At 40.8% G+C, this 26913-nt stretch overlaps 1 long non-coding RNA gene across 1 annotated transcript in view; it reads right to left on the bottom strand.

The window, feature by feature from the left end:
- Window positions 1-711: 711 nt before the first annotated feature.
- Window positions 712-26913, bottom strand: part of LOC133235309 (uncharacterized) — a 48114-nt gene continuing 21912 nt past the window's right edge. The window contains exons 2-3 of the long non-coding RNA XR_009732529.1: window positions 11097-11233; window positions 712-3273 (exon numbers count right to left, since the gene is read on the bottom strand). This is a non-coding gene — a long non-coding RNA (uncharacterized LOC133235309). The remainder of the gene's footprint in view (window positions 3274-11096; window positions 11234-26913) is intronic.

Here is a 26913-nt window from a genome sequence, read left to right as displayed (position 1 = left end):
CTCACAATGGGTCATAAAACAGCAGAGAGAACTCGCAGCATCAACAATGCCATCTGACCCAGGAACTGCTAACGAACATACAGTGCAGTAGTGGTTCAGGAAGTTTTGCAAAGGAGAAGACAGCGTTGAAGATGAAGAGCACAGTGGCTGGCCACTGGAAGTTGACAACAACAATGGAGAAGCCTCATCGAAGCTGATCCTCTTACAACTACACGAGGAGCTGCTGAAGAACTCAAGCAACCATTCTACGGTCGTTCAGCATTTGAAGCAAATCGTAAAGGTGAAAAAGATCAGTAAGTGGGCGCCTCATGAGCTCACCAAAAAAAAAAAAAGAAATGTCGTTTTGAGGTGTCGTCTTCTCTTATCCTACGCAACAACAATGAACCATCTCTGGACCAGGTTGTGACGTGTGATGAAAAGTGAAATGTATATGACAACCAATGACAACCATCTCAGTGGTTGGACCAAGCAGTAAGTACAAAGCACTTCCCAAATCCAAATTCGCATCCAAAAAAGGGCAGGGTCACTCTTTGCTGTCTGCTGTTACTGCTGCTAAGTCGCTTCAGTCGTGTCCGACTCTGTGCGACCCCATAGACGGCAGCCCACCAGGCTCCCCGTCCCTGGGAATCTCCAGGCCAGAACACTGGAGTGGGTTGCCATTTCCTTCTCCAATGCATGAGAGTGGAAAGTGAAAGGGAAGTTGCTCAGTCGTGTCCAACACTTAGCGACCCCATGGACTGCAGCCTACCAGGGTCCTCCATCCATGGGATTTTCCAGGCAAGAGTACTGGAGTGGGGTGCCATTGCCTTCTTCATCTTTGCTGTTTGTTGCTGGTCTAATCCACTACAGCTTTCTGAATTCCAGAGAAATCATTACATCTGAGAAGTATGCTCAACAAATCGATGGGATGTACCAAAAACTGCCATGCATGCAGCCAGCTTTGGTCAAGAGAAAGGGTCCAATTCCCCATGACAATGCCAGACCACAGGTGGCACAATCAAGGATTCAAAAGCTGAAGAGGGCTTCCCTGGTGCTCCAGAGGTTAAGATTCCGAGCTTCCAACACAGGCGGCCTGGGTTCCATCTCTGGTCAGGGGATTAGATCCCACATGCCACAACTAAAGACCTCGTATGCCACCAACTAAGACCCACAGCATCCAAATATATTAGTCAGTATTATGTTTTTAAAAACAGCTGAACAAACTGGGCTACAATGTCTTGCCTTATCCACCATATTCACCTGACCTCTCGCCAACTGACTACCACTTCTTCATGCATTTCAACAACTTTTTGTGGGGAAAATGCTTTTACATTTCACAACCAGCAGGATGCAGAAAATACATTTCAAGAGCTTATGGAATTGTGAAACACCAATTTTTATGCTTCAGGAATAAGCAACCTATTTCTCGTTGGCAAAAATGTGTTGATTGTAATGATTCCTATTTTGATTTATAAATATGTGTCTGAGCCAAGTTATAATTTAAAATTCACAGTCCAAAACCGTAATTATGTCTGCGCCAACTTAATACTTTAAATCCTGGAAGCAGACAGTTATTTGCAGATAGACACCAAGCTATATTAGGCCCACGTGCCCCCAAAGACAAAAAAAAAAAAAATCTTCATACTTTCTTAGGCATGTAAAGTTTGGCAGAATCTGGATTCTAGGATTCAGACTATGGCCAAGCCTCTATGTGAAGCCACTAAAGGTCAAGATATAGAGCCATTACTTTGGACTGAGGGACGAGAAAGAGATTTTAATAATATCAAGGAGGACCTCACCAGAGCTCCTGCTCTGGGACTTCTAATTTTCAAAAAACATGTATCTTGCATATAGGGGACAGCTCTGGGGGCACTTATTCAAAAGCTAGGAGAAATTCCTACTTTTTCCTAAAATTCCTACTTTTAAAAACAACTAGATCTGGGGGCTCAAGGCTGGCCTGGCTGCCTCTGGGTGGTACCTGCCACTGCTTTATTAGTGGAAGAAGCTAACAAGCTTACCTTTGCACAGCCACTGGGGGTTCAAACCCCTCATCAAGGATAAGGGATTCTGGCAACCACTGGCTAACTGGGAGCTGCCTTAGTGTTAATATCAGGCTTTACTCTGTGACTCCTCGGAGCTAAACCTCAAAACCTGCCATAGTTCTCAACTCAGCCACACTAACACCCCCTGAGGGCCCAGTCTAACACCTTCCTGCCTTGATGCCCTTTACCAATTTATGCCCATGAAAGTGAAAGGTGCTTAGTCGTGTCCAACCCTTTGAGACCCCCTGGACTATACAGTCCATGGAATTCTCCAGGCCAGAATACTAGCATGGGTAGCTGTTCCCTTCTCCAAGGGATCTTCCCAACCCAGGGATCGAACCCAGATCTCCTGCACTGCAGGTGGACTCTCTTACTTTCTGAGCCAGCAGGGAAGCCTGTAGGCCTGCTCTAACAGACTAGGCCATAGCAAAGCCTGAGGAAGAATGTTTACTGATGTCAGCAGTTCCCTTAAAGATGGAGACAGGAGGGCAGGCGTATGCTGTTGTGAACACTTACAGTGTTACAGAAGACAGAAGTGAAACCTTTGCCACCTAACACTTGAGTCCAGAAGGCTGAGCTAATAGCCCTAACTTGAACCTTAAACTTGGGGGGAAGAAAAATTACAAACATATACATACAAACTCAAAATGTGCTTTCCTTGTTTTATATACATGCCCATGCAGCTATTGGGAAAGAAAGAGGACTTCTGAATGCAAAAAATTCCCCTATAAAATATGGGGCTGACTATCCTCAGGCTACAGAATACAAAAAAATAAAACTATATAGAACTAAAGATAATTGTGTACAATTATGGGGCAAATTGGGGCAAAAAAGATACAAAGACCAAACAATCATTTTAATGTGCATTTCTCACTTTATGGTTTTTTGCTAATGACTTATTACTTGCTGTTTATTTTATATTTATTTTAGACTATGGAAATGATATTAGACAGAAGGCAATTTCGAGCGATTTTTTTATTTGAGTTCAAAATGGGTTGTAAAGCAGCAGAGACAACTCACAACATTAACAATGTGTCTGACCCAGGAACTGCTAATAAACATACCGTGCAGTGGGTTCAAGTAGTTTTGCAAAGGAGAGGACAGCGCTGAAGATGAGAAGCACAGCGGCTGGCCATTGGAAGCTGACAACAACGGAGAAGCATCATCAAAGCTGATCCTCTTACAACTACACGAGAAGCTGCCAAAGAACTCAACAGCAACCATTCCATGGTCGTTCAGCGTTTGAAGCAAACTGTAAAGGTGAATAAGTGGGTGCCTCGTGAGCTGCCAAAAAAATAATCATCTACACAACAAAAATGAACCATTTCTCAACTGAGTTGTGACTACAATGAAAAAGTGGATTGTATATGACAACCAGTGATGACCAGCTCGGTGGTTAGACCAAGAAGAAGCTACAAAGCACTTCTCAAAGCCAAATGTGCACCAAAAAAAGGTCATGGTTGCTGTTTGGTGGTCTGCTGCTGGTCTAGCTTTCTGAATCCCACTGAAATCACTACATCTGAGAAGTATGCTCAATAGACTGATGAGATGTACCAACAACTGCCATGCCTGAAGCTGGCGTTGGTCAGCAGAAAGGGTCCAGTTCTCCATGACAGTGCCAAACCAGACACTGCACAGTCAATGCTTCAAAAATTGAAGAGGGCTTCCCTGGTGCTCCAGGGGTTAAGATTCCAAACTCCCAATGCAGGTGGCCTGGGTTCGATCCAGGGTCAGGGAACTAGATCCCACATGCCACAACTAAAGATCTTGTGTGCCGCAACTAAGACCCATGGCAGCCAAATAAATAAATAAATGTTATTTTTTTTTAAGTTGAACAAATTGGCTATGAAGTTTTGCCTCATCCATCATATTCACCTGACCTCTTGCCAACTGGCTACCAGTTCTTCATGCATTTTGACAACTTTCTGCAGGGAAAATGCTTCCACAACCAGCAGGATTCAGAAAATGCATTCCAAGAGTTTGCCAAATCTTAAAGCATTGATTTTATGCTACAGGTATAAGCAAACTTATATCTTGTTGGCAAAAATGTGTTGATTGTAATGATTCCTATTTTGATTAATAAAGATGTGTTTGAGCTGAATGTAATGTAAAAATCATGGTCTGAAACCATAATTACATTTACATCAACCCAATACTATAAATCCTGGAAGCAGACAGTTACCTGCAGATAGATAACAAGCTATATTACACTTAAGTGCCCCAAAGGCAAAAAAAATCTTCATCCTTCCTTAGGCATGGTAAAGCTTGACAGAATCTGGATTCCAGGATTCACACTAATGGCCAAACCACTAAAGGCTGAGATCCAGAGTCATTACGTTGGACTGAGGAACAAGAAAGGAGTTTTAATAGTATCAAAGAGGTCCTCACCAGAGCTCCTGTGCTGGAACTCCTCGTTAAAAAAAAAACAAAAAACATTTATCTTGTACATAGGGGACAGCTCTGGGGGCTGTTAACAAAGCTAGGAGAAATTCCTCAGCCTACAGGCTATTTTTCCAAACAACTAGATCTGGGGGCTCAAGCTTGGCCCGGTTGCCTCTGGGTGGTAGCTGCCACTGCTTTATTAGTGCAAGAAACTAACAAGCTTACCTTTGCACAGCCACTAGGGTTCAAACCCCTCATCAAGGCCAAGAGATGCTGGCCACCACTGGGGGCCGCCTTACAGTTAATACAAGGCTTTAATCTGTGACTCCCCAGAGCTAACCCTCAAAACCTACCCTACTCTCAACCTGGCTACACTAATGCCCCGTGAGGGCCCAGACTAACGCCTTCCTGCCTTGATGCATTTAACCAGGTTTATGCCTGTAGGCCTGATCTAACAGACCAGACCATAGAAAACCCTGAGGAAAAATGGTTTACTGAAGGCAGTAGTTTCCTTAAAGATGGGATCAGGAGGGCAGGCATATGCTACTGTGAGCACTTACAGTGCTACAGAAGACAGAAGCAAAACCTTTGCCACCTGACACTTCAGTCCAGAAGGCTGAGCTAATAGCCCTAACTCGAGCCTAAACCTTGGGGGAAAGAAAAATTATAAACGGATCTACAGACTCGAAGTCAAGTGGGCCTTAGGAAGCATCACTATGAACAAAGCTAGTGGAGGTGATGGAATTCCAGTTGAGCTATTTCAAATCCTAAAAGATGATGCTGTGAAAGTGCTGCACTCAGTATGCCAGCAAGTTTAGAAAACTCAGCAGTGGCCACAGGACTGGAAAAGGTCAGTTTTCATTCCAATCCCAAAGAAAGGCAATGCCAAAGAATGCTCAAACTACCACACAATTGCACTCATCTCACACGCTAGTAAAGTAATGCTCAAGATTCTCCAATCCAGGCTTCAACAGTCCATGAACTGTGAACTTTCAGATGTTCAAGCTGGATTTAGAAAAGGCAGAGGAACCAGAGATCAAATTGCCAACATCTGTTGGATCATTGAAAAAAGCAAGAGAGTTCCAGAAAAACATCTACTTCTGCTTTATTGACTGTGCCAAAGTCTTTGACTGTGTGGAACACAACACACTGTGGAAAATTCTTAACAAGATGGGAATACCAGACCACCTGAGCTGCCTCTTGAGAAATCTGTATGCAGGTCAGGAAGCAACAGTTAGAAGTGGACATGGAACAACAGACTGGTTTCAAATCATGAAAGGAGTACATGAAGGCTGTATATTGTCACCCTGCTTATTTAACTTATATGCAGAGTACATCATGAGAAACGTTGGGCTGGAGGAAGCACAAGCTGGAATCAAGATTGCTGGGAGAAATATCACTAACCTCAGATATGCAAATGACACGACCCTTATGGCAAAAAGCGAAGAGGAACTAAAAAGCCTCTTGATGAAAGTGAAAGAGGAGGGTGAAAAAGTTGGCTTAAAACTCAACATTCAGAAAACTAATTTCATGGCATCTGATCCCATCACTTCATGGCAAATAGATGGGGAAACAGTGGAAACAGTGACAGACTTTATTTTGGGGGGCTTCAAAATCACTGCAGATGGTGACTTTAAATGATAATGAAATTAAAAGACACTTGCTCCTTGGAAAAAAAGTTATGGCCAACCTTGACACATATTAAAAACCAGAAACATTACTTTGCCAACAAAAGTCCATCTAGTCAAAGCCATGGTTTTTCCAGTAGTCATGTATGGATGTGAGAGTTGGACCATAAAGAAAGCTGCATGCTGAAGAACTGATGCTTTTGAACTGTGGTGTTAAAGAAGACTCTTGAGAGTCCCTTGAACTGCAAGGAGATCCATCCAATCAACCCTCAAGGAAATCAGTCCTGAATATTCATTGGAAGGACTAATGCTGAAGCTGAAGCTCCAATACTTTCGCCACCTGATGAAAAGAACTGACTCCCGAGGGAAGACCCTGATGCTGGGAAAGATTGAAGGCGGGAGGTGAAGGGGACGACGGAGGATGAGATGGTTGGATGGCATCACTGATTCAAAGGACATGAGTTTGAGGAAGCTCTGGGAGTTGGTGATGGACAGGGAGGCCTGGCATGCTGCAGTCCATGGGGTCGCAAAGAGTTGGACATGACTGAGCGACTGAACTGAACAGACTCGAAATATGCCTTCCTTATTCTATACACATGCCCATGTAGCTATCTGGAAAGAAAAAGGGCTTATGGATGCAAAAAATTCCCCTATAAAATATGGGGCTGGCATTTGTCATCTTACAGAAGTGGCTCAAAACTCAAAACTAGTAGCTGTCATTCACTGCCCTAGGCATCAAAAGGAAACTGACCTTTGATTATCTTTTGGCAGGGAAAGGCGGGGTACGTAAGATGGCCAAGACTTTTTGAGCACATATGTCAACACCTCTTCCCAGTAGAAACCAACACGGAAAACTGCACAAATTATGTGGTTTCGCAATTAGCCACTAAACCACGCTATTCGATATGGGTGGGGAAACTGAAAACTGGTTCGCCAGTTTGTTCTCCTGGACCTGACAAGGTACAGTAAACCTTTCTGGCAGGAAGTTTTTATTTTCTTTTAACTGTTTTCTTTTCATTCGTGCTGATTTATGCCATGTTTCCTCTAGTGCTCTGCTGTCTTCCCTACTGTTGTAAACCTGTGAGTGAGACTTCTCAGTCCACGGAGGAGACCTGGGTCCAGCAGGTCCAGACCTTCCATGCCGAAAACAGAGAAACATGTTAGACATTCAGTTCAGTTCAGTTGCTCAGTCTTGTCTGACTCTTTGCGACCCCATGAACCGCAGCACGCCAGGCCTCCCTGTCCATCACCAACTCCCGGAGTCCACCCAAACCCACGCCCATTGTGTCGGTGATGGCATCCAGCCATCTCATCCTCTGTCGTCCCCTTCTCCTCCTGCCCCCAATCTTTCCCAGCATCAGGGTCTTTTCAAATGAGTCAGCTCTTCATATCAGGTGGCCAAAGTATTGGAGCTTCAGCTTCAGCATCAGTCCTTCCAATGAACACCCAGGACTGATCTCCTTTAGGATGGACTGACTGGATCTCCTTGCAGTCCAAGGGACTCTCAAGAGTCTTCTCCAACACCACAGTTCAAAAGCATCAATTCTTTGGCACTCAGCTTTCTTTATAGTCCAACTCACATCCATACATGACCACTGGAAAAACCATAGCCTTGACTAGATGGACCTTTGTTGGCAAGGTAATGTCTCTGCTTTTTAATATGCTATCTAGGTTGGTCATAACTTTCCTTCTAAGGAGTAAGCGTCTTCTAATTTCATGGCTGCAATCATCCATCCACAGTGATTTTGGAGCCCAGGAAAATACAGTAACAAAAATAAATATCTAAGCAGAATGACTTCTTGGCAGGGGTAACATCACCCCTTGTCTGGTCAACAGTTAAGACAGCCCTCCCAAAGTTATCCTGATGCCTTCCCTTTCTAGGTCCTGAAATAGCTATTGTGCTTCACATTTTTAACACTTGTTTATTAACTTTTTGGTTATGTTTGTGTCTTTTAGGATGCAACAGTTTGCATCAGGGCTCATGATGGCTCAAGGAATTCAAACCATTCCACCGAAAGTGGCCCAGGTCCCTACAGGTCCCTGGAACAGTCACTGAGTGACCCCTACACCGCTATGGTAGACTGGGGTCTGCAGCCCTGTTCAGCAGGAAGAAGTTTCAGAGAGAACTTCAGCCCCATATGCCTTAAGAATAAGGGTGTAGAGTCTCTGCAGGTGAAATGAGACACATGGACCTGGGACCCTTTGCTGCAATGGTATGAAGCCTGCACCTGGACACACCGTTACTAAGGTATGAAATACAAAGAACTGTATGGGAATAAAAATAATTGTGTGTAGTTGGGACAAACTAGGGCACAAAACATACAGAGACAAAGAAAACAAAAACAAAAACCCTAACTGCTATTTGTAAAGAGCTGGAAGCCAAAAAAAAAAAAAAAAAAAAAGGTGGTGGGAGTAAAAACAGGGTACTGAGACTGTCCCCTGCACTCAGCACCACCAGGGGCAAACTAGCTCAGCCAGTGTCTCCAGCCCAACTCCTGGACACACGCCTACCCTCATCCCACATAAGGAATGGGTTGGCCCCTACTCAGGGCGGAAGCAAGGGAACGTGGACTTTTGCTCCCTTCGGCAGCCAGCTCAGGAGCACCAATAAGACCTTGCCTGATTTCTTGCTGGCCTCTAAACAAATTGTACTGATTTGAGAAGGCCAAGAACCCTAGTCATTATCAGATTTATGGCTCCCAAGGTGGGGCAGCTGTCCCCTTCTGGGGAAAGGACCTAGCCACTGAATGCAGCTTCCTCGTGGGTGACAAGGGGCCACATGAGCCTCTTGTTTCAGTGTCACCGCTTTTGGTAAGGCAGCTTTCCTGGCCCCTGGGGGTCTCAGGACCTCATTCAAAGAACACTTTCCCCTCCCCCTTGTCCTTCTCCCTCCCCTGAAATCTCTTTACTTCCCTACTCCCTGTCCTGTCTTCTCTCCTTCTGAGACAGTGGATGTCGGGCAGCTACAGCCTCCCTCCTCTCAACTTCTGTGACCTGTTCCCTCTGGCTGCCAACAGCTCATCTAGATAGGAGACAAGCAGGGGTGGGAGAGGCTCGCCTCAGGCCCTGCAGACCCTGGTGCAGCAGGCTCCCCTGAAGGGAGATTTATGAGAGTCATACAGGTTTAAACTTAGTATCAGTTGCGGCTGTAAGCCCTAGTATTTTCGCCTTTAATTTCCTGTCTCTCACTTTTTCAGTCTTACTGGTTCCTCCCCGCTGTACCTCACCCTTGATCCTTATACATGCACTCCCACCGCCTTTATCCTACAAACTTGTTTGTGTCTTCAAGGTTTTGTCATCCGCGTCTTTGTTTTATGTACTCTTTTCTCTTCAAATGCTCCTCCAAGTCTCGGCCAAGACTGTGGGCAGACTAGAGCATTTAAATCTTGAAATACATATACAGCCCACACTGCCGGACACTCCAGCCTTGGGTTACTTCTTGGGACTTTAGAAAGAAGCTTGCATTTCCCCCTCCTCTGCCCTTTGCAATTTAACTGTTTTGCTTTGTTCGAAGAAACTGCCTGATTCATCTGTAGTCCCCAAGACTGAAGAAAAGGCCATTTTAAATTCAAGCAGGAGAACTATGAGATCTCTCGTTCTGTAGGGATTAACTTTTCTGGATTAAATTTATGGGTTTAATATTAATTAACAGACCTGCCTTTAGACTCATCAGCATAAAGTATAATATTCTCATTGTACCTAGGATTACTGAAAGTCAGTAAATGAATATCATATTTGTTATAAAATTTGTCAACAGGGAAAATGAAATGATAAGACTAGATTTTTAAGTAAATGTAACTGGGATAAAGGTGGCTTCATTCCCCGGGGGCTGAGCTAGAAAAGAATCTGCCTGAAATGCAGGAGATGGGGAGATGTGGCTTCAATTCCCTTAGTTGGGAAGATCCCTTGGAGGAGGAAATGGCAAATCACGCCAGTAATCTTGCTTGGAATATCCCATGGACAGAGGAGTCTGGTGGGCTACAGTTCGTAGGGTTGCAAAAGAGTTAGAAATAACTAAGGGACTAAAGAACAGCAGCAGCAAACTGGGCAGAAATAGAACATGGAGAAAAGAATGTTGAACGTCATCAGAATTTTCAAAGGTTGCATTAAACTTAAACTAGGCAAATGGATTTTATCATAGGCTGATGTAAACTAAATTTGGTCTCTCTGAAGAGATGAAAGTTTTTCTGGAATGCTGCTTTTGATAACAGATTGTGTGCATTTTTGTGCCTTCAACTGACGTGTATTTACTTTTGAAATCTTTTTTTCACCTTAATTCAAGGAATAATTGTTTCACTGTGAACTCTGATTCTAACTGGGTCTTTTAAAATTTCTTGAAATTTTTGATTGACTTCCCAAATATCAAATACTAATTAAAGTTCTTTTGATCTCCTGCTAGCAACTTTGGAAGCTTTACAGGGGCCCTGGAGCATCCCAAAGAGAGATCCTAAACTAACTGAGTTGGTATCTTAAATTATATGGGAAACACTGTCCAGCTCACGGTTGACTGTGTCAGATGCAATCGTCAGGCTTTCTCCAATTCTACCACAACCGCCCAGCATTCAGGGGAAAGGGTTTGAGGTTCTTGAGCTCTCCAGTCTCCCACCTTACTCTGTGTCCATAGTATCCCCTGTGGGAAAACTCCTACGTCTAGGCCTCAGATCCTGACCCCTGGGCCATTTTCCATTGTGCCAACTCCAATCTCTCCAGGAGTTCCTTTCTGCGCCTCTAGGAGATCCTTCACTCCGGGTCTTGGCTGCCGTTACGCAGTGACAGACTACTTACTGGGCTGGCCACGTCCAAGCAGCCCCCATTCCTAGGCTTTATAAATGCCCAATTTCAAGGAATCCAACTCAGCATCAGGAAACCTGTTATAGGACATAAGCATTATAGACAACAGACCCCTCTCAGGGGAGTCCTAGCAATGCATGGGTTCAAACGGCCCCTACTGGGGACCCCTCTTGCAAGGGACGGGGATGACCAGAGACATCTGGTTAATTCCTGGGAGAGTCGAGCATGGTCAGAATCCCATTAGGTGAGAAAGGAATTCAGGGTATACTCTGACCCCCTTCTGACAAAATCCTCCTCTAAGTTTTTCTGGGATGCTGGGCTTCATTCACTTCTAGGAGTGCTCTTGGTTTCAGATTACTCAACGTGGGAGGGTCCTCTTCTAAGCCAGAAAAAACATCTCTGGAATGAATCCTTAAAAATTGGTAATTTTTTAAAAATAAATCTGATGAAAAGGGAAAAATTTCTAACTTTATTGTAACATTGACTGGTCTTTATACAGGCTGGGGGATGGAGAAAAAGAGTCTGAAAATGGGTCTCTAAATTACAAAATACCTTAATTTCTCTTTCTGACTTTTCATTGTTAGTGAATAGGAATGCAAGGGGTTTCTGTGTGTTAATATTGTACCCTGCGACTTTACCTAATTCTTTGATTTGTTCTAGAAACTTTCTGGTGGTATCTTTAGGGTTTTCTACGTACAGTATCATGCAGTCTGAAAACAGTGAGTTTTACTTCTCCTGAAATCTTGATTCCTTTTCTGTTTTTTTTCTGATTGCTGTAGATAAGACTTCAAAAACTATGTTGAATAATAGTGGCAAGAGTGGGCACACTTGTCTTGTTCCTGATCTTAGAGGAAATGCTTTCAGTTTCTCACCATTGAGAATAACATTTGCTGTGAGTTTTTCATATATAGCCTTTATCATGTTGAGGTAAGGAAACAATCCCATACACCACTGCAACAACAAGAAGAAAATATCCATGAATAAAGCCATCAGAGGAGATAAAATACCTGTGTGCAGAAATCTATAATGATAAAAGAAATCAAAGAAGGCATAAACAGATGGAGATATATACCATGTTCTTGGATTGGAAGAATCAATATTATGAAAATGATTATACTTACATAAAGTAATCAACAGACTCAATGCACTCCATAATCAATTACCAATGCTGTTTTTCATAGAACTACCACACAAAAAATTCACAATTTGTAGTCACAAAATAATAACACTAATGGGAACAATAAGACCCTGAATAGCCATAGAAATCTTGAGAAAGAAAAATGAAGTTGGAGGAATCGAGCCCCCTGACTTCAGACTATACTAGAAAATTCCAGTGACTAAGACACTATAGCTCTGGTACACAAACAGAAATATAAGTCAGTGGAACAAGATAGAAAGCCTTGATAAAGGTAAAAGAGGAAAGTGAAAAAGCTGACTTAACCACTGCCCACAGTGGTAAAAGTACGCAGGTTTGATCCCTGGCCAGGGAGCTAAAATCCCGCAAGCTGCGCAGTATGGCCAAAAGAAATTCAAAATTGTTTTAAATTAAAAATAAATAAGAGAATAGTATGAACAATTAAACACCAACAAATTTGACAACCTAGAAGAAACTGACAACTTCCTAGAAACACACAGCCCACCAGAATGGCATCAAGAAGAAATCTGTAAAGCGTCTAAGGTGAGAAAAAGGAAAAGGAACACAGACACAAGCAGAAAGCAAAGGGATACGCTGTGTCCAGCAAACAGCCTCAGAAGAGAATCTGCTTAGACGGTGAACGGGAGGGAAAACGGAAAGCGCTTAAGACAAGACTGTGTCAGGAAACGGAGGAACAGACGGCGTCTCAAATGAAGCAGCTCACACGTGTCCACGGTCAGACCGCGGGGGGCAGTCAGTCAGCTGCTGAGTACAGCTTCCGTTACCGGGAGCCCAAATACCACATGTCGGGGATGGCTTCACGTTCAGGTCCATCAACAGCTGATTGGATTCGCTACTTTCAAAGCTGAAGAGTAGAGGGGTCCCTGGGAAGACAATCCTACTTACTGAGCACAGCTAATACACAAAGCTCTTCTTAACAGTACTGGGCTAAAGCCCTGTCTAGATACCCCAGGATGACTTTAACCCAGGCAGGAGTCCAGCACAGCCGGCGGACTTCCTAGTATGCTTGGAGGTAGGGCAAGTTTTGACTAAAACAAAAGTACTAAAATATATTATAGGGTTCACTTTATACATGTAATATTACAATTATGTAACAACAATAGCACAAAGGATGGGAGAGGGAACAAACATAAGTATACAAGGTTTTTATACCATAAATGAAGTGGTATAAAATAAATATTATTTGAAGGTGTGTGCTCAAGTACAGATATATATTGCAGAACCTTGCACAACCACTAAAAAATTAAAGAATTGCAGGAAATAAGCCACTAATGGAGATAAATACCATAAAACATTGAAAAGAAGTAGAAGAAACTAGGCAAAGAGGAGACAGAGCAAACAACAAAATGGTAGGTTTAAATCCAACCATACTAATAACTGCACAAAGTATAAACAGGCTACACAATCAAAATGCAGATTGTTAAATAGGATTTTTAAAAAAGCAAGACTCAAATAAATGCTGTCTGCAAAAAAAAGAAAACCCACTGCAAATATAAAGTCATAAGAAACAGATTTAAAAGTGGAAAAAAAGATATACTACACAAATACTAAACAAAAAAGAGAGTGACTACATTAATATCAGACAATGTAGACTTCAGTGTAGTGAATATTATCCAAGGTCTAGAAGACATTTCAGAATAATGAAGAGGTCCATATATCATAAAGACAAAACAATTCTAAGTGTGTACCTAGGAGAGCTTCCAAAGTACAAAGTATAATTGATAAAACTGAAAGAAATGAATAAAAACACAACTCTACTTGGAAATTTCAAAACTCTCCTCTCGTAATAGATAAAACTACTAGATAAGTCAGTAAGAAGACACTAATTATAGTGTAAGTTGACCTAATTAGCACTTAGCAGGAACACCCAAAAACCCAGAAGAACACATGTCCTTCACAAGGGCAGGTCACCAGGGCCATCCTAAAAATCTGAACAAATTTAAGAGGACTGAAATGCTACAAAGTATCTTGTCTAACCACAAAAGAATTGACTTAGGAATAAATAATAAAAATATATCTGAAAAATCCCTAAATATTAAGAAAATTTTAAAACTCTTTTAATTAACCCATGAATCAAAGAAAAAAATCGCAAGAGAAATTAGCAAATGTTTGAAGTGAATGAAAATCAAAACACAACAGACAAAAACGTGTGGGATGCAGGAAAGCAGTGCTTTGAGGGAATAATACAGCAATAAAAAGCTTACATTAGAAAAGTCAGATCTCAAATTGAGGACCTATACTTTCACCTTTCAAAGGTCAGAAAAAAAGAAAATTGGTCCCATGGTGATTAGAAGAAAGTAATACACACAATAGAAATCAATCAAACTAAAAACAAATTTAAAATAGAAAAAATTAATAAAACCAAAGCACAGTTCTTAAAATAAGTAATGAAATTAATAAACCTTTAGCCAGGCAAAGAAAAGAAGAGTCATAATACAGATTACCAACACTGGAAATGACAGGGAACATCCCTACATATTCCATAGACAGTAAGACTATTATGATAACTTTATGTCAATACAATTGATAATTAAGACGATACGGATACATTTTTTAAAAGATTATCAAAGTTCACACAAGCCGAACTATATAACATAAACAGCTGTATATATTTATTAAAAACTTAAATCCATACTTTAAATTTTTCCCACAGTGAAAACTCTATAGACTACATTGGTAAAAACTAAGAAACATTCAAGATGGAATAATATCAAGTCTGTAGAAAACAGACAGGAACACTCCCCAACTCATTTTATATGGTGAGCAGTATCCACTTACCAAAACCAAAGACATAACAAGAAAACTACAGGCCAATATATCCATCATGAACCAAGATGCACCATTTTTTTTTACAAAACTGTAGCAAATCAAAGCCAACATACAAAAAGCATATATTGCAACCAACTAGAATTTATTCCAGGAATGTAAGACTGATCTGACATATTTGGCAAAACTAATACAATTATGTAAAGTTTAAAAATAAAATAAAATTGGAAGAATAAAAAAAAAAAAAAAGAAATAAAAAAAAAAAAAAAAGAAAATCAGTCTATGGTTTAACACACCATAAAAGAATAAAGATATGATTGATCATCTTAATAAGAATACAGAAAGTATTTGGATATGTACAACTTCCATAAAATTAAAATCTGTGTACTTAAAGAAGATAAAGGGAATCTATGAAATATCCACAGATCTTGTACTCAGTGGTGAAAGACTAGAAGTTTTCCCCAGGAGATCAGAAACCAGACAGGATGTTAACTCTAATCACTTTTGTTCAACATTGTTTGAATATTCTCATGAAGGGTTTAAGGTTAATTAATTAGTTAATTAAAAGTAAAAGGCATAAAGACTGAAAGAAAGAATTGTGTTTACTTACTCAAAGACAAGATGGTCAGTCATCTACACAGAATTCCCAAGGAATTTATAAAGAAAGCTACTGGAATTAATAAGTGAATTTAGCAATATCACAAGATACAAGGTTAACATACAAAAGTTAATGGCATTTTTATATACAATTAATGAGTAATGAAAATTTTAAGTGGAAAGAAATGTAATGAAGAGTCTGAGTCCATTTCTTATATTTGGCCATTGACAGCTTTCAAGCTCCATTTCTCCCTCTTGACTCACATCTGAGCAAGTCAGTACAAAAGCTCTGATTTCTGCCTTAGTTGTCAGTAGGTAAGTTCAAACCATGAAAACTCAAATCATATGGGAAATCCCACATATAGGATCAACTCCCCAGAGCGGCTCCCCCTTCCCTTCACTCAAGCTATCCCAGACTAGCTTGGGTGCCTATCCTTTCCCCCTAGAAAGCTCCCTTGAAACTGAGAGTGAAGTTGCTCAGTCATGTCCAACTCTTTGCGACCCCATGGACTGCAGTCTACCAGGCTCCTCCATCCATGGGATTTTCCAGGCAAGAATACTGGAGTGGGTTGCTATTCTCTTCTCCAGGGGATCTTCCCCACCCCAGGGCTCAAACCTGGGTCTCCCGCACTACAGGCAGATTCTTTACTGTCTGAGCCACCAGGGAAAGTCCCCTTATGGAGTAATAAAACTTCCCATGGCCTCTTGGTACATGTGTGGTACCATCAGTCCCAACATTTAAACAAATGTGAGGAAGTGTATTTAACCGACAAGACAAAACAATATCACTTATGAGAACATCAGGAAATCTGCAATAATTAGGATTATATTTATGTGCAAAACCTAAACACTGAAAACTACAAAACATTGTTGACAGAAGTTAAAGATGACCCAAAAATATACAGAGAGAGATACCATGAATAGCAAGACCTAATATTGTTATATCAGTCCTCCTCAAATTGATTTACAGATTTTATATGGAATGACAGGAATTTTTTTTTAAGGAATTGACATGCTGACTTCAAAATGTATACGGAAATGCAAATGACAGGAAAAGTTACAGTACAGATAAAAAGAAACCTCATGTGGCAATGAAAATGAAGAAACTACAGTACCTCATATCAATATGGTTGGATCCTAAAAATAGATTCAAAATATACCAAAAAAAGATGGTATGATTTGAATGAGGCCTTTACATAAAACTTTAAAACATGCAATTCATATATGTACCTAACATCAGACTCTCAAAATACATAAACACTGACAGATTTAAAGGAAGAGACAATTCTACAGTAATAAATGGAGACTTCTATACTCAGATTGAAATAATGGATAGAATACCAGACAGAACACCAGTAAGAAAATAAAGAACTTGAATAACATTGTAAACCAAATGGATTTAAAGACATTTACGAAATCCTCGACTCAGTAACAGCAGAATATACATTTTTCTCAAGTGCACATGAAACGTTCTCTAGGACAGATCATCCGTTAGGTCACAGATCTTAATAAATTTTGAGAGACTGAAATAATACAAAGTACATTTTCTGATCATAATAGAACTAAACTAGAAATCAGTATCAGAAGGAAAACTGGAAAATTCACAAATATGTAGACACTAAACAACACACTTTTAAACAACCAATGTGTCAAAGAAGAAATCAAATAGGAAATTAGTAAATAAGACAGATGAAAATGAAACTGTGGCATGCCCCCGTTCTGGGCTTCCCTGGTGGCACTGGTGGTAAAGAACTCACCTACCAACGCAAGAGACATGGGTTTGGTCCCTGAGTCAGGAAGATCCCCTGGGGTAGGAAATGTGAAGCTGCTCCCGTATTCCTGCCTGGGAAATACCACGGACAGAAGAGCCCAGTGGGCTACAGTCCATGGGGCCACAAAGAGGCAGAAACAACGGAGTGGCTGAGCACCCGGCCCCGGCCCGCTGAGTGGAGACACAAGCGAGCCCAGGGCAAGGCTGACCTGTGACAGGGCGCCTCGCCTCCCTCCGTGCCAGGCCCCTCGGTTCAGCCCCCTCTGCCCTCATCTTCTGTTTCTGCTGCAGATGCTTTCTTGGTCCCGTGCAGGAAGCCCTCTCCTCGTGTCTAAACTAAAAGCTCATCCCTAGGGCTGAGTAATTCCAAATGCCTAGCCTTCTGTGATTTCAAGACTTGGACCAGGATTCAGAGCTGAAAGTTAAACTAGCTCAAAAAACGTTCGGATGCAGAGGCTTCTGTCCTCTGTGAACAATGAATTGGTCCCCTGAGCCCAATCCTACCCTGGATTGTATGCTGTATAAAATTAATTTACTCTGAAATTCTTTTCAAATATGAAGATAATTGATATCTTCATTAGGAATGTATCTGATTAAGAATGTATCTTCCGAACATAGATAATAAGTGCAGTATTTTGTCAAAAAGATCCAAAAAACCGTGGCATGCCAAAGCATATGAGATGCAGCAAAAGCAGGAGTAAGGAGAGAAATTTGCAGCTGTAAACGCTCACATTCAAAAGGAAGACAGATATCAGAAAAATCAAACTTTACATCTTAAGGAACTAGAAAAACAAGAGTAAACTAAACCCAAAGCGAGCAGAAGGAAGGAAATAATAAAGATTAGGGCACAGATTAACGAAATAAAGAACAGAAAAACAATAGAGACAGTCAAACCAAAAGCTGATTCTCAAACTTTTTTTGAACAAAACTTTAGGTAAACTGACTAAGGAAAAGAGAGGGAAGACTCAAATTGGTAAAATCAGAAATTTAAGTGGGGCCATCACTAACAACTTTACAGAAACAAAAAACAAATAAGAAAGTCCTGTGAACAACTGTGTATCAACAAACTGAATAACCTAGATGAAATAGACAAATTCCCAGGACTATGCCATCTACAAAAACTAATGAATAAGTTGAAGATATGAATAAACCAGTAACCAGTAAGGAGATAGAATAATCAAAAACCTCCCAAGAAAGAAAAGCCTTGGACAAAATGGCTTTAGTCGTGAATTCTACCAAAGACTTACAAGATTAAAGTCAATTCTCCTCAAATTTTTCCCAAAAATTGAAGAGAAGGACAAATGAACTCACTGTATGAGGCAGGCATTAACAAGATAGCAAAGCCAAACAGAAGTGCTAACAAGAAAACCACAGACCAATATCTCTTATGAACAGTGAAGTAAAAATTCTTAACAAAATACAAGCAAACCGATTTCACTGATGAATTCATCAACATATTAAAAAAGGATTACATACCATGAGTAGATCCGGTCCCATCACTTCATGGGAAATAGATGGGGAAACAGTGGAAACAGTGTCAGACTTTATTTTTGTGGGCTCCAAAATCACTGCAGATGGTGACTGCAGCCATGAAATTAAAAGACGCTTACTCCTTGGAAGGAAAGTTATGACCAACCTAGATAGCATATTCAAAAGCAGAGATATTACTTTGCCAACAAAGGTCCATCTAGTCAAAGCTATGGTTTTTCCTGTGGTCATGTATGGATGTGAGAGTTGGACTATGAAGAAGGCTGAGCACCGAAGAATTGATGCTTTTGAACTGTGGTGTTGGAGAAGACTCTTCAGAGTCCCTTGGACTTCAAGGAGATCCAACCAGTCCATTCTGAAGGAGATCAGCCCTGGGATTTCTTTGGAAGGAATGATGCTAAAGCTGAAACTCCAGTACTTTGGCCACCTCATGTGAAGAGTTGACTCATTGGAAAAGACTCTGATGCTGGGAGGGATTGGGGGCAGGAGGAGAAGGGGATGACAGAGGATGCGATGGCTGGATGGCATCACTGACTCGATGGACGTGAGTCTGAGTGAACTCCGGGAGTTGGTGATGGACAGGGAGGCCTGGCGTGCTGTGATTCATGGGGTCGCAAAGAGTCGGACACAACTGAGCGACTGATCTGATCTGATCCCAGGAGTGCAAATATAGTTCAACATATGAAAATCAATCAATATAATATATCACATTAATAGAATGAAAATAAAAATCACATAATCATCTCGATGCAGAAGTATATGACAAAATTCAATACACTTTTATAATAAAAACACTCAGTACACTGGAAGACATTTCTCCAAAGATACAAGAGTGGCCAGTAAGCATTGAAATAGTGCTCAACATCACTAATACAAATTAAACCACAATGAGAGGGACTTGCCTTCTGGTACAGTGGTTAAGAATATGTCTTGTGCACAAAGATAGAAATATAGATCAATGGAACAAAATAGAAAGCCCAGAGATAAATCCATGCACCTATGGACACCTTATCTTTGACAAATGAGGCACAAATATACAAAGGAGAAAAGGCAATGTCTTTAACAAGCTGGGCTGAGAAAACTGGTCAACCACCTGAAAAAGAATGAAACTAGAACACTTTCTAACATCATACACAAAAATAAACTCAAAACGGATTAAAGGTCTAAATGTAAGACCAGAAACTATAAAACTCTTGGAGGAAAACATAGGTAGAACATTCTCTGACATAAATCACAGCAAGATCCTCTATGATCCACCTCCCAGAGTAATGGAAATAAAAACAAAAGTAAACAAATGGGACCTAATTAAACTTACAAGCTTTTGCACAACAAAGGAAACTATAAGCCAGGTGAAAAGACAGCCTTCAGAATGGGAGAAAATAGCAAAAAAAAACAACTGACAAAGAATTAATCTCCAAAATATACAAGCAGCTCATACAACTCAATATCAGAAAAATAAATGACCCAATCAAGAAGTGAGCCAAAGACCTAAACAGACATTTCTCCAAAGATGATTACAAATGGCTAACAAACACATGAAAAGATGCTCGACATCACGCATTATCAGAGAAATTTAAATCAAAACCACAGTAAGGTACCATCTCATGCTGGGTCAGAATGGCTGCCATCAAAAAGTCTACAAACAATAAACGCTGGAGAGGGTGTGGAGAAAAGGGGACCCGTCTACACTGTTGGTGGAATGCAAACTGGCACAGCCACTATGGAGAACAGTGTGGAGATTCCTTAAAAAGCTGGAAACAGAACTGCCATACGACCCAGCAATCCCACTGCTGGGCATATACATCAAGGAAACCAGAATCGAAAGAGACACATGTACCTCAATGTTCATCGAAGCACTTTTTACAGTAGCCAGAACATGGAAGCAACCTAGATGTCCATTGGCAGACAAATGGATAAGAAAGCTGTGGTACATACACACAATGGAGTATTACTCAGCTGTGAAAAAGAATGCATTTGAGTCAGTTCAAATGAGATGGATGAAATGGGAGCCTATTGTACAGAGTGAAGTAAGTCAGAAAGAGAAACACCAGTGCAGTATATTAATGCATATATATGGAAATTATAAAGATGGGAACAACCCTATATGCAAGACAGCAAAAGAGACACAAATATAAAGAACAGATTTTTGGACTGTGTGGAAGAAGGTGAGGGTGGGATGATATGAGAGAATAGCACTGAAACATGTACATTACCATATGTAAAATAGATGACCAGCAGGGCACTCAAAGCCGGTGCTCCGGGACAACCCAGAGGGAGGGGGTGGGGAGGGTGTGGGGAGGGGGGTTCAGGATGGTGGGACACATGTACACCCATGGCCGATTCATGTCGATGTATGGCAAAAACCACTACATACTGTAGAGTAATGAGCCTCCAATTAAAATAGATAAATTAATTAAAAAAATAAAAAGATTATGCCCTGCAATACAGGGGATGCAGGTTCACTTCCCTGTCAAGGAACTAAGATCCCGCACGCTAGAGCAACTAAGCCCACGCACTGCAAGTACTGTATGGCAACGCAGCCCACGCGCCACAGCGGGAGAGCCCGAGTACGACGAGTGAGACTGCGCGTTCCAGAGCCCACACACCACAACCACAGAGCCCACACACCACGACTGGAAAGTCTGTGTGCCGAAAGGCAAGCTCCCGCACGACACAGCGAAGGTTCTGTGTGCCGCATCCAGGACCCGATGCAGCCAAAAAAGAAAAAAAAACCCAAACTCAAATAAACAAAGCAAACAAAAAAATCACAATGAGATACCACCTCACATCCAAAAAAAAAAAAAAGGAAAATAACAGATGCTGACGGGGATGTGGAGGAGACAGAACTCTTGTGTACTGCTGGCGGGAACGCCAATGGTGCAGCCACTGTGGAAAACAGTTTGGTGATTCTTCGAAAAGTTAAAGATAGAATTACCGTGTGAAAGTGAAAGTCGCTCAGCTGTGTCTGACTCTTTGCAACCCTATGGACTACTCTAGGCCAGAATACTGGAGTGGGTAGCCTTTCCCTTTTCCAGAGGATCTTCCCAACCCAGAGATGGAACCCAGGTCTCCTGCACTGCAGACGGATTCTTTACCAGCTGAGCCACAAGGGAAGCCCATATGATTTAGCGATTCCACTTCTAGGTATGCACCCAAAATAGCTGAAAGCAGGAACTCGAACAGATACTTGAATGCCAGTGTTTTTAAGCAGCATTATTCACAATATCAAAAAGGTGGGAACAACACAAATGTCCATCAACAGATGATTGTATTAACAATGCCACATCAGTCAGTACTCAAAAGGAATGAAATTCAGGACACAGGAGTGGGCACCAATCACTGTCCCTGTTGACCAAGGCACGCACAGGCCACTGCTGCTGTAGGGAACCCACAAGTGGGTGCCAAGGGCTGCCCCTCTGTCCTGGGATTGCACAGGCTGCCGCTGCCACTGGGAGAGCCACAAGTGGGTGTCACACACTGCCCCCGACACCTGGGGAGCACCCACGGGCCACGAGTAGACTCCAATGGCTGTCCCTGCTGTCCCAGGAGTGTGTGGGTTGTTGCTGCCACGAGGAGACCTGGGAGCAGGTGCCAGTCACTGCCCCTGCTGTCCCGGGGGTGTGTAGGCTGCGGCCACAGCTAGGGGACCTGGAAGGAGGTGCTAAGCACTGCCCTTGCTGTGCCGGGACCATGTGGCCCACCAGCCCTATTGCGTAACCCACAGGGTGGGCACCAGTCACTGCCTCCACTCCATGAGGAGTGCGTGTGGGCCACCACATCTACACACCCCACATCAAGGGGCTAATGGCCAGCACACACTGAGAAAACAGGCAGAAAGCATCCAAACTCAAAGCAGCCCCTCGATTCTGGACAATAGAGTGGAACAGGAGGACCCGCGCTGGCTCACCTCGCACAGAATCACCAAACCACAACTAACAGCCGAACAACAATCAGTCAAAAAGACTGGGACCTATCTAAAAAGAAACTTTACATCCAGAGAAAAACAAGAAGCTGCAACTAGAAACCAGAAAATTACAAATGGGAATGCTTACTGGTAAAGGCAAACACAAAGCAAAGGCAGGAAATACACAAATACATCAAAACCAGCAAATGTGAGGGGAGGAGAGTACAGATGCAAGATATTGGAAATACACTGCAAACTGAGCAACCAGCAACTAAAAACAGTCTCCTATATGTATAGACAGCTATATCAAAACATCATGGGAGCTGCAAACCAAAAACCTACAATAGATAAACACACAAAAAAGAAAAAGCAATCCAAACACAACACTGAATATAGTCATCAAATCACAAGAGGAGAACAAGAGGAAGGGCAAAAAAAACACCTATAAAAATGAATCCAAAACAATTAACAAAATGGCAGTAAGAACATACATATCGATAATTATGTGAAATGCAAATGGATTAAATGCTTCAACCAAACACACAGACTGGCTCAATGGATACAAAAAGAAGACCCACATGTATGATGGCTACAAGAGATTCACTTCAGATCGAGGGACAGATGCAGACTGAAAGTGAGGGGATGGAAAAAGGTATTCCATGGAAATGGAAATGAAAGAAAGCTGGAATAGCAATATTCATATTAGACAAAAGACTTTAAAATAAAGACTGTTACTAGAGACAACATAAAGATCAAGGGATCAATCCACAAAGAAGATGTAACAATTATACATGTACCCAACATAAGAACACCTTGATATTTAAGACGAACACTAACAGCCATAAAAAAAAAAGAAATTGACAGCAACACAATTATAATGAGGGATTTTAACACGCCACTTTCGTTAAGAGACACATGATCCAGACAGAAAAGCAACAAGGAAACACAGGCCTTAAATTAGACCAGATAGACTTAATTGATATTTATAAAATTTATAAAAATTGATATGTATGAAATGCTTTTCATCTGAAAGCGACAAAATACACTTTCTTCTCAAGTGCACAGGAAACATTTCCCAAGACATCTTGGGCCAGAGATGAAGCCGTGGCAAATTTAGGAAACCTGAAATCATATCAAGCATCTTTTCCCATCACAATGTTATGAGATTAGAAACCAATTACAGGAAAAAAAAAAAAACTATAAAAAACACTAACACGTGGAGGCTAAACAATATGTTACCCAGTGGATCGCTGAAGAAATCAAATAGGAAATCGAAAAATACAGAGACAAATGACAATGAAAACGTGATGATCCAAAACCTATGGGACAGAACAAAAGCAGTTCTACAAGGGAAGTTGACAGCAATATAATCTTACCTTAGGAAATAAGAAAAATCTCAAATAGACAACCTAAATTTACACCTAAAGCAACTTAAATAAGAACAAACAAAACCCAAAGTTATTAGAAGGAAAGAAATTATCAAGACCAGAGCAGAATGAAATGAAGCAGAGACAAAGAAAACAATAAAAAAGATCAATGAAACAAAAAATTGGTTTTATAAAAAGATAAATAAAATTGATAGAACTTTAGCAAGATTTATCAAGGGGAAAAAAAGGGAGAAGACTCAAATCAATAAAATGTGAAATGAAGAAAGAGAGGTTACAATGGACACCACAGAAATACAAAGGATCATAAGAGACAACTATAAGCAACTATACGTCAATAAAATGGACAACCTGGCAGAAATGGACAAATTCTTAGAAAGGTACAACGTTTCAATACTGAACCAAGAAAAAATGGAAAATATGAACAGACCAAGTAAAAGCAGGCTTCCCTGGTGGCTCAGATGGTAAAGAATTCACCTACACTGCAGGAGATCTCTGGGTGGGATGATCCCCTGGAGAAGGGACTGTCTACCCACTCCAGTATTCTTGCCTGGAGAATTCCATGGACAGAGGAGCCTACTGGGCTACAGTCCATGGAGTCACAAAGAGTCAGACATGAACTGAGCGACTAGCACTTTCACTTTCAATCACAAGCAATGAAACTGAAGTTGTGATTAACAACAAAAGTCCAGGTCCAGTTGGCTTCACAGGGAAATTCTATCAAATATTTAGAGATGAGCTAACACCTATACTTTAGAAACTCTTGCAAAAATCTGCAGAGGGTGAAACACTACCAAACTCATTCTATGAGTCCAAGATCACCCTGATATCAAAACCAGACAAAGACATTACACAGAAAAGAAAATTACAGGCCACTAGCACTGATGAACATAGACGCAAAAATCCCCAACAAAATACTAGCAAACAAAATCCAATAACACATTAAAATAATCACACACCATCATTAAGTGGAATTTATCCCAAGGATGCAAGGATTCTTCAATATACACAAATCAAACTGTGATATATTGTATCAACAAACTGAAGAATAAAAACTATTTGACCATATCAATAGATGTAGAAAAAGTTTTTGACAAAATTCAACACCCATTTATGATTAAAAAAAAAAAAAACTCTCCAGAAAGAAGCCATAAAAAGAACCTACCTCAACATAATAAAGAGCATATATGACAAACCCATAGTTAACATCACTCTCAACTGAGAAAAGTTGAAAATATTTCCTCTAGATCAGGAACAAGACATGTCCACTCTCACCACTTTTGTTCAATATAGTTTTGAAAGTCCTAAGTATGGCAATCAGAGAATAAAAATAAAGGAATCCAAATTGGAAAAAAAGTACAACTGTCACTGTTTGCAGATGACATGATACTATACATAGTAGAAACGTATCCTAAAGATACTGCCAGAAAACTACTAGAGCTCATCACTGAATTCAGTAAAGCTGAAGGATACAAAATTAAAACACAGAAACCTCTTGCATTTCTATACGCTAAACAAAAGATCTGAAAGAGAAATTAAGGAAACAATCCCATTCTCAGTTGCACTGAAAAGAATAAAATACTCAAGAATAATCCTATCTAAGGAGGCAACGGACCTATATGCAGTATAAGATGCTGATGAAAGAAATCAAAGATGACACAGAGAGATACACCCTATTCTTGGACTGGAAGAGTCAACATTGTGAAAATGACTATACTACTAGAAGCAATCTACAGATTCAAAGTAATCCCTATCAAATTACCCATGGCATCTTTCACAGAACCAGAACAAAATATTTTACAATTTGTATGGAAACACAAAAGACCCCAAATAGACAAAACCATCTTGAAAAGGAAAACGGAACTTCAGAGTATACTACAAAACTGTAGTCATCAAGACAGTATGGTACTGGCACAGAAGCAGAAATACAGATCAATAGAACAGGACAGGAAGACCGGATATAAACCTGTGCACCTATGGTCAATTAATCTATGACAAAGGAAGCAAGACTACACAATGGAGAAAAAATGGTCTTTTCAATAAGTGGTGCTGGAAAACTGGACAGCTACGTGTGAAAGAATGCAATTAGAACATTCTCTAACACCATAAACTCAAAATGGATTAAAGACCTAAATGTAAGGCTGGGTACTAGAAACTTCTTAGAGGAAAACGCAGCAGAACACTTTTGCACATGAGTCACAGCACATCTTTTCTGATCCACCGCCTAATGAAAATGAAAACAAAATAAACAAATGGGACCTAATTAAACTTAAAAGCTGTTGCACTGCAAAGGAAATCATGAACAGAGTGAAAAGATAACCTACAGAATGGGAGAAAACATTTGTAAATGAAGGGATTAAATCTCCAAAACATACAAGCAGCTCATGCAGCTCTATACAAAAACAAAAAACAAAAAACAAAAAACAAAAAACCAACAACAAATGCCAGAGGAAAGAATTGGGAGGAGATAGTTAGGGAGTTTGGGATCGACACATAAACAGCACTGTTTTTAAAATGGATAACCAACAAGGTCCTACTGTGTAGCACAGGGAACTTGGCTCAATGTTATGTTGCAGCCTGGATGGAAGGAGAGTTGAGGGGAGAACAGATACATGCACATGTATGGATGAGTTCCATACACGTGTATGCATGGTGATGTACGCATGAAACTGTAACAACACTGTTAACTGGCTATAACTCCAATAGAAAATTTAAAAGGTTAAAAAAAACCAATCAAAAAATGAGCAGAAGATCTAAATAGACATTTCTCCAAAGAAAATATACAGATGGCCAACAAACACAGGAGAAGATGCTCAACATTGCTAATTATGAGAGAAATATAAATCAAAACTACAATAAAGTATCACCTCAGAATGGCCATCATCAAAGAGTCTACAAACAAAAAGTGCTGCAGAGGGTGTAGAGAAAAGGGAACTCTATACACAGGTGGTAGGAATGTAAACCAGAACAAGCACTACGGAGAACAGCGTGGAGCTTCCTCAGAAAACTAAAAATAGAACCACC

The sequence above is a fragment of the Bos javanicus genome, chromosome 22, assembly GCF_032452875.1.
Source record: "Bos javanicus breed banteng chromosome 22, ARS-OSU_banteng_1.0, whole genome shotgun sequence".
NCBI classification, from domain to species: Eukaryota; Metazoa; Chordata; class Mammalia; order Artiodactyla; family Bovidae; genus Bos; species Bos javanicus.
The sequence above is the reverse complement of the archived record's forward strand: the minus strand, read 5'-3'. Positions and strand labels throughout refer to the sequence as shown.